Raw genomic sequence first — 16,761 nt, 5'->3', positions numbered from 1 at the left:
GACTTGTCCCGAAGCCCCTCCTGCGTTGTTTTGGCTGTGTGCTTAGGGTCGTTGTCCTGTTGGAAGGTAAACCTTCGCCCCAGTCTGTGGTCCTGAGCGCTCTGGAGCAGGTTCTCATCAAGGATCTCTCTGTACTTTGCTCTGTTCATCTTCCCCTCGATCCTGACTAGTCTCCCAGTCCCTGCTGCTGAAAAACATCCACACAGCATGATGCTGCCACCACGCTTCACCGTGCCTGGTTTCCTCCAGACGTGACGCTTGGCATTAAGGCCAAATAGTTCAATCTTGGTTTAATCAGACCAGAGAATGTTGTATCTCATGTTCTGAGAGTCCTTTAGGTGCCTTTTGGCAAATTCCAAGTGGGCTTTCGTGTGCGTTTTACTGAGGAGTGTCTGGAATGCTGCAGAGATGTTTGTCTTTCTGGAAGGTTCTCCCATCTCCACAAAGGAACTCTGGAGCTCTGTCAGAGTGACCATTGGGTTCTTGGTCATCTCCCTGACCAAGGCCCTTCTCCCCCGATTGCTCAGTTTGGCAGGGTGGCCAGCTCTAGGAAGAGTCTTGGTGGTTCCAAACTTCTATATAAAAATGATGGAGGCCACTGTGTTCTTGGGGACCTTCAATGCTGCAGACATTTTTTGGTACCCTTCCCCAGATCAGTGCCTCGACACAATCCTGTCTCGGAGCTCTATGGACAATTCCTTCAACCTCATGGCTTGGTTTTTGCTCTGACAACTGTGGGACCTTATATAGACAGGTGTGCCTGCCTTAATCATGTCCAATCAATTGATTTTACCACAGGTGGACTCCAAGTTGTAGAAATAATCTCATGGATGATCAATGGAAACAGGATGCACCGGAGCTCAATTTCGATTCTCATAGCAAAGGGTCTGAATACTTATGTAAATAAGGTATTACTTTTACATTTTTTATAAATTAGCACAAAATAAACCCTTTTTTATTATGGGGCATTGTGTGTAAATTGACGAGTACCATTTTTTATTTAATCCATTTTAGAATAAGGTTGTAACGTAACAAATTGTGGAAAAAGGGAAGGGGTCTGAATACTTTCCGAATGCACTGTATACGTGTGCACCTGTTGTTTGAGTAGCCGGTTGTCTGCCTGAACTCTCAACATCTCTTTGAAGTGGTCCTGCAGTCGCTGGTTATTCTGTCTCAGCTCCCAGAAGTAGTCACACACTTTTGACAAGATCCCTCCTTTCTTCTAGAGAGAAAAGGTTGCACATGACTTATAAGAAAACATGATTTCGCACAATCTGCCATTGTGGGTGAGTTTCTCGGACACAGATTAAGCCTACATCTGGACTAAAAACCTATTTCATTGGAGTGTTTCGATTGAGCGTGCTTTCTAGTCCAGGACTAGGCTTAATTTGTGTCCAGGAAACCATCCCATAAAGTCTGTAAATGTCTTAAATGATATAATTGACCACACTCACTGCTCCAGTCTTAGTACTGTCCATGTTGCAGTCTAGGATGATCTTTGAGAAAGTGATGATCCGGTTGTTGATCTTGTCTCTTCTCCGCCTCTCCACTGCAAATACAAGAATCCCATAGCTTAGTTGTTAAAGCTACAGTGGTTCTTCCTGTAAAAGTTGCGTCATACTGCAGCACACCTTGCGGGCTGCCGCAGAATTCTAAGGCACGTTATTTAATTGTCAGCCATTGTTGCCATTAATGCTAGTTAGTGCTAGTTTGAACACCAGAGGGCATCTTTGAGAAGCATTTGGCAGTCTTCAATATTGGCTGTACTAGAGAATTTAAAAGTTTTTTTGTAAGAACATAGTATATGGGATTGATTTTAAGAAATGTAGCTTAATTAATTTGATTAATATTATGGTGTTTCTATTCCAAGAAAAACGTAACCCTCAGGGTTTCCGTTAGGAAATTATGGCGCTGTATAACGTGACCTTTATTTAATTAGGCAAGTCAGTTAAGAACAAATTCTTATTTACAATGACCGCCTACACCGGCCAAACCCAGGCCAATTGTGCGTCGCCCTATGGGACTCCCAATCACAGCCGGTTGTGATACAGCCAACCTAACTAAGAAATACATTTGACGAAACAATTCTCCCCCTACCCTCCTTCTTGGCAAGAGTCTATTGTCCTGCTAATAGCCCATAATGGCACTGTACAACGTGACCAATCTGGAGTAGGCTACAGTAGTACAGTAAGAGCAAAATAATCCTAACATTTCCACACCCTAATTGTAGTCTAACCGATACCCAAACGGTGATTCAGTGAAAATAAAAATCTCATTGATTTATCAAGACCAGTCCCCATGCTTGTCTCAGAGCAGTGCTGTCTTGACCTCTGAATGCTGTCTTTTCCCCCTTCCACTTGCCTCTCCCATTAATTTTGAAAGAGTATTTTCCAGTAAGCATAATCAGTGCTGTAACTCCCCCTTGTGCTGGTTTGGCGCAGTGACGCAGTGACGAAGGGTACCGTACTAAACCACAAATGACCTCTAAATCCCGCAGCATAATCTCAAAACTTTTAGTTGAGCAACCACTGTACAGCATGAGCCATACTCCCATTCGGAGGCTAGTCAATACCACTTACACAAGATAATCAAAATCATTTTGGAAATTACATGAAAACATTTAGTAAGGCTCCTCCTTTTTCTCTCTATGCCCATAGTAAGTCTGAACTTTTACTTTTAAGTCTCCATTTGCCAGATAAATTATTTTTTACTTTCATTGTGTTGTGCTCTTCTTATCCCTAGGTGCCCGTGAGCCATCAATCTTCCTGCATAGAGAGAGTAAGACAAATAAATGGTCAAACTTAATGTCACCATTACCCACTGTAAAACCTACGCTCATAAAAACAAACAAATTGACAGTGTATTCAAATACATTGTCCACAAATCCAAATTAGAATGATAAACAAATTGACTATAGTACTTTTGCAATTAAGATTTGCCTTTATTTCTTGTACTGCATTTAAGACACCATTTATTTTACACGGCAAAACAGTTGGAACAATCTACTTGAAGACATTGGTCATACTTTATTTGGATAGTCCAGATAGTGTGTTGATAGTATGACCATCTGTTGATAAGCAACTGCTTGAGAAGGTAAGGGTTAAGTTTAGGGTTAGGATAAGGGTAAGGGTTAGTTGAAATGTTACTGATAGTCCATTTATAGATGCTCTACAGACTATTCAAATAAAGGTGTTACCGTGACATTTCCTTGCCACATTGAAGAGGACTCCTTCGGTCAGCCAATAACCCAAATCTAAATATACCATACATCACGTTCACCTGACAGGGACACTAAGTTGTATGATTCATCACGACTAGTGGATTAACCACACGTCTGTCTAACAAAGATGGGAGGGGGGCAGTTTTAGGGGATGCAAGCAAACATAGTCCTCACCAATTTGAACTTCCATGCTGTAGAGTCTACTTTTCACCAAGGTCTCTGGGGATGGCAGGTAAGTGGGACAGTTTTTGTTTTCTCCCATTTTAAAAATAAATTATGTCATGATACACACAATCACAAACCAATCATGCCAAAATTGGAGGGTAAATACAGATGGGATAATTTCCTGAAGGTTTAGCTAGGGAAAGTATATATATATATATATTTTTTTTTTTTTTTGTTTCAAATTCAGTTTTTAACCCTGTCTCCTAAGGGACCTTAGTTCTAATCAGTTTTGACCTAGTATTTAGGTGTGGCAGTATTAAGTCTGTAAATAGTTAGCATGTGAAGGTTAACGTGTGTAAACATGTATGGGCATAACCATAAATACTGTAGTTCAGTGCCTCGACCTAATAAGTCATGTACCCCTAAAGACATGTATTTACTTACTAGTAAGATGCCCACACAGTGAAAAAAACCAAATGGATATCACTTCATTCAGGACTATCCGTAATCATGGTAGCATCCACATTAATGTAGAAGTGTTTAAAATCCTATTATATTCTTGTTAACAATAAAAGTGACTCCACAATGACACAATACATTATTCACCATTAATTTCTATTGGACACAGGTCATTTTGATCATAGTCCAGCGGCTACGGGAAAAATGTGAAATATTTTTGGCTAGAACCATCACAGATTTTGTCCATTACACCCATGGCAGACATTTCCAATATGGACAGCTATGGCCACCAACCAGCTGGATATAATACACTACATGGCCAAAGGTATGTGGACACCTCTTCAAATTAGTGGATTCTGCTGTTTTAGCCACACGTGTTGCTGACAGGTTTATACAATCAAACACACAGCCATGCAATCTCATTAGACAAACATTGGCAGTAGAATAGCATGTACTGAAGAGCTCAGTGACTTTCAACAGTCATAGGATGCCACCTTTCCAACAAGTCAGTTCATCAAATTTCTGCCCTGCTAGAGCTGCCCTGGTCAACTGTAAGTGCTGTTATTGTGAATTGGAAACGTCTAGGAGCAACAATGGCTCAGTCGCGAAGTGGTAATACACACAAGTTTAGAGAACGGGACTGCTGAGTGCTGAAGTGTGTAGCGCGTAAAAATCGTCTGTCCTCGGTTGCAACATTCACTGACTCTGGAAGCAATGTCAGCACAAGAACTGTTCGTTGGGAGCTTCATGATATGGGTTTCCATGGCCGAGCAGCCGCACACAAGCCTAAGATCACCATGCACAGTGCCAAGTGTCGGCTGGAGTGGTGCCATTGGACTCTGGAGAAGTGGAAACACCTTCTCTGGAGTGATGAATCACGCTTCACCATCTGGCAGTCCGACAGACAAATCTGGGTTTAGCGGATGCCAGGAGAACGTTATCTGTTTTAATGTAGTTGGGTGGAGGCGGAATAATGGTGTGGGGCCGTTTTTCATGGTTCAGGCTAGGCCCCTTAGTACCAGTGAAGGGAAATCTTAGCGCTACAGCATACAATGACATTCTAGGTGATTCTGTGCTTCCAATTTTGTGGCAACAGTTTGGGGAAGGCCCTTTACTGTTTCAGCATGACAATGCCCCCATGCACAAAGCGAGGTCCATACAGAAATGGTGTGGAAGAACTTCCCTGTACTGCACAGAGCCTCAATCCCATTGAACACCTTTGGGATGAATTGGAAGGCTGACTGCGAGCCAGGCCTGATAGCCAACATCAGTGCGCAACCTCACTAATGCTCCTGCGGCTGAATGGAATCAAGTCCCTGCAGCAATGTTCCAACATCTAGTAAAAAGCCTTCCCAGAAGAGTGGAGGCTGTTATCGCAGCAAAGGAGGGGATCAACTCAATTTTAATGCCCATGAGTTTGGAATGAGATGTTCGACGAGCAGGTGTTCACATACTTTTAGTGTACATTCACAATGGGATTTTACATAAAAAGTTACGTGTACACAGGTTTCCTGTAATTTGTCTTAAAATTGGACATAAAACAGAAGATCATTATATATCATTGCAATCAGTAGACTTCAGGGAACACCCATTTAGTTTTTAGTGTTTACATGTAAACTTTTGGAACTAGATATGAAACAATGTACAAACAGTAGTAAGTTGGCACACGTTTTCACCACTTTTCTACTAAGAGTTTAAGGGATATGTATATGGCATCTTTGGGCCATTTTATTGTTTTCCAGACCCCCTCAAACATTTTAAGACATCATTGGGCTGTATGTACCAATTATTTATGGAGATATGGCCATGTGAATCGTGTCCAATACAGCCCTATACAGCTGGTTGGCAGCTGTACAAAAGCCCTCAGAGTGGAGCAGCATACTACTGAGATGAACTTCATTAACCAAGCTGATTTCACCTGTTGACTCTTTCTAAATGTCACACACTTGTCACTAATTATCAGGACTGCCTTGATAGGCTCATAAAAAAATTGTTTGTTAAGTCATAATGTTAAGATGTCATGTAATTTCCTTATTTGTGATTTATTGGTATAATAGATTCATCCTTATCACCTTTACCTTTTATGTTATGCAACTTGCTTATAAAGCCCCACAATGGACGTGTCATAATACCCATAAAACCTAGCGGTGAAATGGTTTTTCCACCATTCATTTTTCCCATATGGGATTTTAGAAACACTTAAATAAGGGATGTGTTTTGATAACTGTGTAAATCTCTTTCGGACATAGTGAGTTTTATCAATATATTTGGCTCTATTTACTCTCATATTCGAAAATGCTAATTAGAATCAAAGTAGACATCATGCAAGACTACAAATTCCTTCACGTCATCTTTAGCTGACACCTTTGCAAACAGGTATTGTGTAAATTTGCATCTTGCCCAAGGCAGTTCACAAAATTGTACATTTAAGGAAATAGAGCCAATTTATTGATTACTAAATGTAGTTAACATTAAATAGTTAATCCAGTTATTCTTACCTTTGCCTCGATTCGGCAGTCTCATCCAGATCATCATGGCATTTGAATTTCTATATGATAGCCACATTAGTAGCTAATTGGCATTGCATTTTTTTTAGGGGGGGGGGGGCAAATACAGGAAAATATATTGAATAAAAGTCCCCTTGATTGATATTTACACGGTTATCAAAACGTCACGATAGGGGAAGCCTAAAATCCCCTATGGGGAAAAATGAATGGTGGAAAAACTATTGGAACCATTTAGGGCTGACCCCATTTAGTTGACTGGTCAATAGGCTGTTAAGTCAACCAAGATTTTTTTTATTGAGCAGTCTAAACCTATACAGTACCAGTCAAAAGTTTGGACACACCTACTCATTCAAGGGTTTTTCTTTATTTTTACTATTTCATACATTGAATAATAGTGAAGACATCAAAACTATAAAATAACACACATGAAATCATGTAGTAACCAAAAAGTGTTAAACAAATCAACAGATGTTATATTTGAGATTCTTCGAAGTAGCCACCCTTTGCCTTGACAGCTTTGCACACTCTTGGCATTCCCTCAACCAGCTTCATCAGTTAGTCACCTGAAATGCATTTAAATTCACTGGTGTGCCTTGTTAAAAGTTAATTTGTGGAATTTCTTTCCTTCTTAATGCATTTGAGCCAATCAGCTATGTTGTGAAGATAGTCCTAGGGCCTCCCACTCCTCTTTCTATTCTGGTTAGAGCCAGTTTACGCTGTTCTGTGAAGGGAGTAGATCACAGCGTTGTACGAGATCTTCATGTTTCTTGGCAATTTCTTGCATGGAATAGCCTTCAATTCTCAGAACAAGAATAGACTGACGAGTTTCAGAAGAAAGTTCTGTTTCTGGCCATTTTGAGCCTGTAATCGAACCCACAAATGCTGATGCTCCAGATACTCAACTAGTCTAAAGAAGGCCAGTTGTATTGCTTCTTTAAATCAGGACAACAGTTTTCAGCTGTGCTAACATAATTGCAAAAGGGTTTTCTAATGATCAATTATCCTTTTAAAATGATAAACTTGTATTATCTAACACAACATGCCATTGGAACACAGGAGTGATGGTTGCTGATAATGGGCCTCTGTACGCCTATGTGGATATTCCATATTTAAAAAATCTGCCGTTTCCAGGTACAATATTTACAACATTAAAAATGTCTACACAGTATTTCTGATCTATCTGATGTTATTTTAAATGGACAAAAAAGGTGCTTTTCTTTCAAAAACAAGGACATTTCTAAGTGAGCCCAAACTTTGAACGATAGTGTCCATATTTATGGCACAAGACGCCTGTCTCAGTGGACTAATCCATTGTGGAGGCCGCAGGGATCACCAGTAGTACATTTATTGTTAATTCCCATACTTTCTATATCTGCAATGTTTGTTTGGTTGCGGTAATTTCTGTTAATGCATTCAATATATTATTATTAGTCTTTTACTGTTCTCATTGTCGGAGTGGACACGTATGTGGACCGCACAACCTAGGCTACACTTGTGAGGAACAAGTTTTGGTTTATTTAATTCCATTTAGGAGTAGTACATTTATTAACTGGAGTTTGTTTGTAGCACTCATGTCAATGTTGAGTAAGGACGCGCACCTGATTATAAATAGAATTAGGCCTAGGCTACCTGGCCTGCGTGCAAATATAGGCTATAAAATGTGCCCATTTGGGGATCTGATAGTACTTCTGATTGTCTTAACTCAGCACCACTTTGGAACTTCTCTAAGTATTTTTTTTCTTCATCTCAAACAGGAAGTAAACAAAGTCTGTTTTTACATCCATTGAGAAAGACAAAAATTCCTCAACGTAGCCTATTTGAAAAATCTTTCCAGGTCTCTTTCTATAACCACTCACCGTGAAAGGAGAAAAAAAGTAATGCTCTTGTCATGACTCTCTCTCCTTGGTGAGGATCAAAAGGACCCATCAGCTAGGTAAATGTTTGAGGATTTTAGTTTTATAATGAGATAATGTTTTTTCATGTCTGTTGCACACTAACTAAGCCACGCCCCTAATGAGGTCAGAGTTCGTGTCAACTCGATGCAACCGCCTTTCAGGCCAGAGTGCTTAAAAGGACTCGCTGAGAATTTAAATACAGACCATAGAACGTGAGGACATGGTCCACATGTTGAAATGGTTAAAACTACAAGACCAGAAAATGGTAAGACCCTCTGAAATTCTCGACGAGTGTAAAAGGTGAAGACTAGACCAAACATTCACAGTCTGCAGCTGGTGTGTAAAGTAGTCTAGGACAATTGACCAAAGACAGGAGGGAAGAACAGTTCCCTCTCACCACCGTGAGGTACACCTGAAGGATCCATTCTAAAAACACTCCAGAACAATTGAAGTCTTCAACTGAGAAGGACATTGTGACTTCTGGTGGACAACCAGAGACTTACATCGAACTACTCCCCATAGACGGACCGAGTGGTTTCAACAGAGAGACGACAGAGAAAGACATCTACGTGTAAATATATGTTGCATTTCTAATCCGAATGAGCGGTTGTTAGGGTGCTAAATATGCATATTTAGGGTGAGCGTAGTTTCCAAATGTATGTACGATAAGTCCACTCTCTTTGTCTCTCTTTATCTTTCCCCACCCCCTTTCCATTGTGTAACAAGCCGTCATATCGGGTTAGTCCACTAGGGACTGTTTTCATTGCATTATATTAGTAATCAATAACCTCTACTGTGTGTGTGTGTTTGCATTTTGTGTGATTATTTAGTTAGTAAATAAATAATTAAGCCAATTTGTGTATCGCTGATTCATCAATTAGGTAAGTGTTTGTGCAGATTTACCAAGTCAACAATGTTCAGAATGAGACTGAGGCCATAACTAATAATTGACTGTTACTGTTGTAAGAGATATTTATATTATCTTTAGAGCTTAAGTCGGGGGAGAGTAACTCGCTAAAGAACTACCATGGTGCCCCAAATTCCTAATGAGTTAATTGTTACATGATTAATCGAGTAATAATTCAATGTAGTAGGTAATTATTCGATAAATAGCAGTCATCACATTAATGATAGTAACGTCACAACACTCTGATCCGGTGGAAACGTCATAAAATAGGCCTATCTGATTACTTCTTATTCCTTGCGCAAATAGCCTACAGCTATGTCTGTCTGGAGCTCGCTGGACCGGGAAAATCTGAGGGCCCAGAATATTTTATACAATGTTGGAAGTTTGCTAGTGCAAATTCAGGCCAGACCCAAGTTAATTGTTGATACAATGTTTATGGTTTGTTGATAGGATATTTATTTTTATCAGGATATTTTCTATCTGCAGGCTGCAATGTTTTTATTTGTTGGCTTTATGTAGGCTATTTTTACATAGTTGCCAATATAAATTACTTTTACAATTTTGATTAACTACATAATGCTTTTGAAATAAAGACTTTATTATAAATTAAATGAAACTGTTCCATGAAAATGTGCATATAAAAAACATAACTAGATAAAATGGAAAATGTTGCCGACCCCTGGTGTAGGCTATTAGGAAACTTAACAGCAGGAGCAAAGGCCAGCAGCAGTGGGGGTAAGAGGGTTGGGAACATTTAAAAAATATATATATATTCCGGTTAGGCTATCTTGATCTCTGGCTCCCTTGAGCCATTTGTGTGTAATAATTATTTAATCACAGTGTGCTTAAAGCATCAGACAAGTTCAGTAGCCTGCATATAGGTGATTTTATTAAAACACAAACGGTGTTGCTATATTGGGAAAAATACACGTTTTAAAATTTAAACCAAGCAATTGGTCGAAAGAACAGAAGACCCTAGGTTGACCAAACCTTTTAATATTTTTTATTGGGGACACCCCTAGAACCATTTCCCTGTTTGACCGCTAGGTTTTATGGGTATTATGACTTATACTGTGGTACTTTGTCTCATTTGTTGCAGAACCACACACAAATCCAACTTCTTAGTCTATTTTTCAGCGACCATATTGGAAATGACCGCCAGGGGGCTAATGGACAAAATCTGTGATGGCAATTTAGCCAAAATTACTTATTTAGACATGCCCTAGCTGTGTGTGAAATTTGGTGGCTCTATTAAAGTCAATTTTTTTTTCCTTTCGCTGCTGGACTATGGTCAAAATTACCTCAATGTGACCCCCATGAAAGTCTTTATGAAAGTTTATTTAGTGGGTATATAACAATGACTTTGTAATGTAATGTTATATTGTTTGGAATGATGTTACCCTAACAGGAAATCTGGATTGACTGTAAGGCTTCCCAGACTGCCTGCAATATTTAAAATGTTCCTTAATGTATCTAGTATTAGTGTACCAAGTTTGATACTTGTATCCTAAAATGTAACAATTATTTAATCTCTCCGCTGGACTATAATTGACTGTGTACTGTACACTGATATAAGTAGCAAGAGTGCCCCCTGGTGTTGTTTGCAGAAGAAAATGTGGTATACTCGTCTGCTAAAGTTGATTTAGTAAAATGTATACTAACTTAATTTTGGGGTAATCAGACAATGCAACTTGCATGCATCAGCAGGTCAACACTAGACTTTCAACTTTCCCTCCAAAACATTGACAAATTGGTAACGCCCCCGTAATCCTTCAGTCTAAAACACTTAGTCTGCAGTCTTTTTTAAGGCAGAGATCAAGACAGTGCTGTTCCGAAAAGCTTTCAATTATTATTATTATTATTATTATTATTATCATCATCATCAAACCCATAGTGGAATATTGCATAATGATATCAAAATGGAATCGTTGTAAAAAATAAAATACATTATGCAAGCGTGGGCAAAATATAGGCAGTTTCATGTAACCAATAACGAAATATATTACTGAAAATGAATGAATATAGGTTGCGCTAATGTGTTGCAAAGGAAGATGGTGCCTAGGCTTGGGAAGTTATTACGAGCGGTGAGTATAGGACGCGTTTTCGTACCTCTTAGAGCTGTCCAAAGTCTGTTCAAGCATATCCATGAAGGTTAAAGTTTAAAATATGATATTCAGCGACACTGAAATGCGGAGAAGGAGGTAATGATCACCCAGACAAACACACGAGTCATGTGATAAAGACAGTCCAGAGCACGTCAGGTACGGACCTGAGCTAAAATGGATAGCGCGAACTAGGAGGTGTTGAAGTCGCTTGTTCGAAAATGCAAGATTAGGGCTTCAGAATTTGACACTGTTGAAGGGTCTAACGATATTTGCCAGTCGGAGTTATACAGGGCCATTGGGAAGATATTTCCGTTATTAACTGGTTTATTTTGTGCCTTTTTATTTATTGTAATTACATTTTTGTTGTTCCCTGGGCTATTTCACTCGTAGTGGTGTTACATGTAGCCATCCGCAAGGCTGCGGCAGTAGCCGTGTCGTTGTGGATTATACAATATTGAGTGGAGTGTATTCTAAACACGCGATGATTCTTGATTCTGCTGAAGTTGTGAAAGTGTTGTATCATAATTATTCTTGAACAAAAGGTTGTGAAGTGAAATCGACAGGCTAACTGTTGGGGGGGTGCCTTCAGCCTCATTGCAAAATGTGAACAATGGCATGAGATGAGCACATTGTTCTCTGACCCATGGCAAAAAGAGTAGAATTACAGACAATTAGCTTTAATACTGCAACATTTTCTCTTAGCCTCATGACAAAGTATGTAAAATAGTATTATAAAACTGCAAAAATTCAATAAATCAGGAAGTTAGCTGCCCCAACAAAAAATTGATTAAAAAAAAAATATATATATATATACTGCTCAAAAAAATAAAGGGAACACTTAAACAACACATCCTAGATCTGAATGAAAGAAATAATCTTATTAAATACTTTTTTCTTTACATAGTTGAATGTGCTGACAACAAAATCACACAAAAATAATCAATGGAAATCCAATTTATCAACCCATGGAGGTCTGGATTTGGAGTCACACTCAAAATTAAAGTGGAAAACCACACTACAGGCTGATCCAACTTTGATGTAATGTCCTTAAAACAAGTCAAAATGAGGCTCAGTAGTGTGTGTGGCCTCCATGTGCCTGTATGACCTCCCTACAACGCCTGGGCATGCTCCTGATGAGGTGGCGGATGGTCTCCTGAGGGATCGCCTCCCAGACCTGGACTAAAGCATCCGCCAACTCCTGGACAGTCTGTGGTGCAACGTGGCGTTGGTGGATGGAGCGAGACATGATGTCCCAGATGTGCTCAATTGGATTCAGGTCTGGGGAACGGGCAGGTCAGTCCATAGCATCAATGCCTTCCTCTTGCAGGAACTGCTGACACACTCCAGCCACATGAGGTCTAGCATTGTCTTGCATTAGGAAGAACCCAGGGCCAACCGCACCAGCATATGGTCTCACAAGGGGTCTGAGGATCTCATCTCAGTACCTAATGGCAGTCAGGCTACCTCTGGCGAGCACATGGAGGGCTGTGCGGCCCCCCAAAGAAATGCCACCCCACACCATGACTGACCCACCGCCAAACCGGTCATGCTGGAGGATGTTGCAGGCAGCAGAACATTCTCCACGGCGTCTCCAGACTCTGTCACGTCTGTCACGTGCTCAGTGTGAACCTGCTTTCATCTGTGAAGAGCATAGGGCGCCAGTGGCGAATTTGCCAATCTTGGTGTTCTCTGGCAAATGCCAAACGTCCTGCACGGTGTTGGGCTGTAAGCACAACCCCCACCTGTGGGCGTCGAGCCCTCATACCACCCTCATGGAGTCTGTTTCTGACCGTTTGAGCAGACACATGCACATTTGTGGCCTGCTGGAGGTCATTTTGCAGGGCTCTGGCAGTGCTTCTCCTGCTTCTCCTTGCACAAAGGCGGAGGTAGCGGTCCTGCTGCTGGGTTGTTGCCCTCCTATGGCTTCCTCCACGTCTCCTGATGTACTGGCCTGTCTCCTGGTAGTGCCTCCATGCTCTGGACACTACACTGACAGACACAGCAAACCTTCTTGCCACAGCTCGCATTGATGTGCCATCCTGGATGAGCTGCACTACCTGAGCCACTTGTGTGGGTTGTAGACTCCGTCTCATGCTACCACTAGAGCGAAAGCACCGCCAGCATTCAAAAGTGACCAAAACATCAGCCAGGAAGCATCGGAACTGAGAAGTGGTCTGTGGTCCCCACCTGCAGAACCACTCCTTTATTGGGGGTGTCTTGCTAATTGCCTATAATTTCCACCTGTTGTCTATTCCATTTGCACAACAGCATGTGAAATTTATTGTCAATCAGTGTTGCTTCCTTAGTGGACAGTTTGATTTCACAGAAGTGTGATTGACTTGGAGTTACATTGTGTTGTTTAAGTGTTCCCTTTATTTTTTTGAGCAGTGTAGTTTTTGGGATTTGTTTTGCTAATTCATGTTTTAAAAAATACATAAGTACAGACCCTTTACTCAGTACTTTGTTGACGCCCCTTTGGCAGCAATTACAGCCTCTAGTCTTCTTGGGTATGACGCTACAAGCTTGGCACACCTGTATTTGGAGACTTTCTCCCATCCTCTTGATTGACAAGAAATAAGGTAAAATCAAAGTTTATTTGTCACCTAATAGTCCGGGTAGCCTGTTCAGGAGTCTTATGGCTTGGGGGTAAAAGCTGTTGAGAAGCCTTTTGGTCTTAGACTTTGCACTCTGGTACTGTTTGCCATGCGGTAGTAGAGAGAATAGTCTATGACTGGGGTGGGTGGGATCTTTGACAATTTCTAGGGCCTTCGTCTGACACTGCCTGTTGTAGAGGTCCTGGATGGCAGGCAGCTTAGCCCCGGTGATGTACTGGGCCTTCCTCACTACCCTCTGTAGTGCCTTGTGGTCGGAGGCTGAGCAGTTGCCGTACCAGGCAGTGATGCAACCAGTCAGGATGCTCTTGATGTTGCAGCTGTAAAACCTTTTGAGGATCTGAGGACCCATGCCAAATCTTTTTAGTTTCATGAGGGGGTATAGGTATAGGTGTCTTGCCCTCTTTACGACTGTCTTGGTGTGTTTGGACCATTCTAGTTTGTTGGTGATGTGGACACCAAGGAACTTGAAGATCTCAACCTACTCCACTACAGCCCCGTCAATGAGAATGGGGGCGTGCTCGGTCCTCCTTTTCCTGTAGTCCACAATCATCTCCTTAGTCTTGGTTATGTTGAGGGATAGGTTATTATTCTGGCACCACCCGGCCAGGTCTCTGACCTCCGCCCTATAGGCTGTCTCGTTGTTGTCAGTGATCAGGCCTACCACTGTTGTGTCGTCTGCAAACTTAATGATGGTGTTGGAGTTGTACCTGGCCACGCAGTCGTGGGTGAACAGGGAATACAGGAGGAGACTGAGCATGCACCACTGAGGGGCTCCAGTGTTGTGGATCAGCGTGGCAGATGTGTTGCTACCTACCCTCACCACCTGGGGGCAGCCCGTCAGAAAGTCCAGGATCCAGTTGCAGAGGGAGGTGTTTAGTCCCAGGATCCTTAGTTTAGTGATGCGTTTTGAGGGTACTATGGTGTTGAACTCTGAGCTGTAGTCAATGAATAGCATTCTCACGTAGGTGTTCCTTTTGCTTGAAACATGTTGGTATTACAGACTCAATCAGGGACATGTTGAAAATGTCAGTGAAGACACCTGCCAGTTGGTCAGCACATGCCCGGAGCACACATCCTGGTAATCCGTCTGGCCCCGCGGCCTTGTGAATGTTGACCTGTTTAAAGGTCTTACTCACGTCGGCTACGGAGAGCGTGATCACACAATCGTCCGGAACAGCTGATGCTCTCATGCATGCCTCAGTGTTGCTTGCCACGAAGTGAGCATAGAAGTGATTTAGCTCGTCTGGTAGGCTCGGGTCACTGGGCAGCTCACGGCTGTGCTTCCCTTTGTAGTCTGTAATAGTTTGCATTACAGTATTGACGCTTTGCCTGTTTGATGGTTCGTCGGAGGGCACAGCAGGATTTCTTATAAGCTTCCGGGTTAGAGTCCCGCACCTTGAAAGCGGCAGCTTTACCCTTTAGCACTGTGCAAATGTTGCCTGTAATCCATGGCTTCTGGTTGGGGTATGTACGTACAGTCACTGTGGGGACGACGTCCTCGATGCACTTATTGATAAAGCCAGTGACTGATGTGGTGTACACCTCAATGCAATCGGAAGAATCCCGAAACATGTTCCAGTCTGTGATAGCAAAACAGTCGTGTAGTTTAGCATCTGTTTCATCTGACCACTTTTTTATAGACCGAGTCACTGGTGCTTCCTGCTTTAATTTATGCTTGTAAGCAGGAATCAGGAGGATAGAGTTGTGGTCCGATTTACCAAATGGAGGGCGAGGGAGAGCTTTGTACGCGTCTCTGTGTGTGGAGTACATATGATCTAGAATTTTTTTCCCCCCTCTGGTTGCACATTTAACATGTTGATAGAAATTAGGTAGAATGGATTTAAGTTTCTCTGCGTTAAAGTCCGCGGCCTGTTTGCTTCTTTCCTTATACTGCTGACTGAGTGCCTTCTTAGTGCCAGCGTCCGTCTGTGGTGGTAAATAAACAGCCACGAAAAGTATAGATGAAAACTCTCTTGGCAAGTAGTGTGGTCTACAGTTTATCATAAGATACTCTACTTCAGGCGAGCAAAATCTAGAGACTTCCTTAGATTTCATGCACCAGCTGTTGTTTACAAATATGCACAGACCTCCCCCTGTCTAACCGGAGTGTGCTGTTCTATCTAGCCGGTGCAGCATATATCCTGCTAGCTGAATATCCATGTCATTATTCAGCCACTATTCCGTGAAACATAAGATGTTACAGTTTTTGATGTCCCGTTGGTAGGATATTCGTGATCGTACCTCGTCTAATTTATTGTCCAATGATTGTACGTTGGCAAGTAATATTGACGGTAATGGCAGCTTTCCCACTCGCCTTCTCCTGATCCTTACGAGGCACCCGCTCTGTGTCGTCTGTACCTGCGTCTCTTTCTCTTGCCAATAACGGGGATGTTGGCCTTGTCAGGTTTTCGCAGTATATCGTGTGCTTCTTGCTTGTTGAAAAAAAAATCTTTGTCTAATCTGGAGGTGAGTGATCGCTGTCCTGATATCCAGAAGCTCTTTTTTGCCGTAAGACATTGTGGCAGAAACATTATGTACAAAAAAACCCCCACATAATAGCACAATTGGTTAGACACCCGTAAAACTACTGCCATTTCCTCCGGCGCCATTTTATGTTTTTTTATTTTTAATAAATGTGCAAAAATATCTAACAACCTGTTTTCACTTTGTCATTATGGGGTATTGTGTGTAGATTGAGGAAAACATTTTATTTTAAGAGTAAGGCTGTAACGTAGCAAAATTTTGAAAAAGTCAAGGGGTCTAAATACTTTCCGAATGCAGTGTGTGTGTCTATATATGTTTGGGGGGGCTGGAGGTTGGTGCCCCAAATGCGGTAGTCCAGCCCTGGTCCTATCTTTAACAAATTGTCTAAATATATGACCATATGT

At 41.5% G+C, this 16,761-nt stretch overlaps 1 long non-coding RNA gene across 1 annotated transcript; it reads right to left on the bottom strand.

Moving 5' to 3' along the window:
* Positions 1 to 1,032: 1,032 nt before the first annotated feature.
* On the bottom strand, positions 1,033 to 11,429 carry LOC115173384 (uncharacterized). The gene is made up of 3 exons (XR_003871601.1): positions 11,263 to 11,429; positions 1,455 to 1,549; positions 1,033 to 1,222 (listed from the first exon to the last, which is right to left on the bottom strand). It is a non-coding gene; the product is annotated as an uncharacterized LOC115173384 (long non-coding RNA).
* Between the last annotated feature and the right edge of the window lie 5,332 nt (positions 11,430 to 16,761).

Source organism: Salmo trutta, chromosome 34, assembly GCF_901001165.1.
Source record: "Salmo trutta chromosome 34, fSalTru1.1, whole genome shotgun sequence".
In the NCBI taxonomy this organism is placed as follows: domain Eukaryota; kingdom Metazoa; phylum Chordata; class Actinopteri; order Salmoniformes; family Salmonidae; genus Salmo; species Salmo trutta.
The sequence above is the reverse complement of the archived record's forward strand: the minus strand, read 5'-3'. Positions and strand labels throughout refer to the sequence as shown.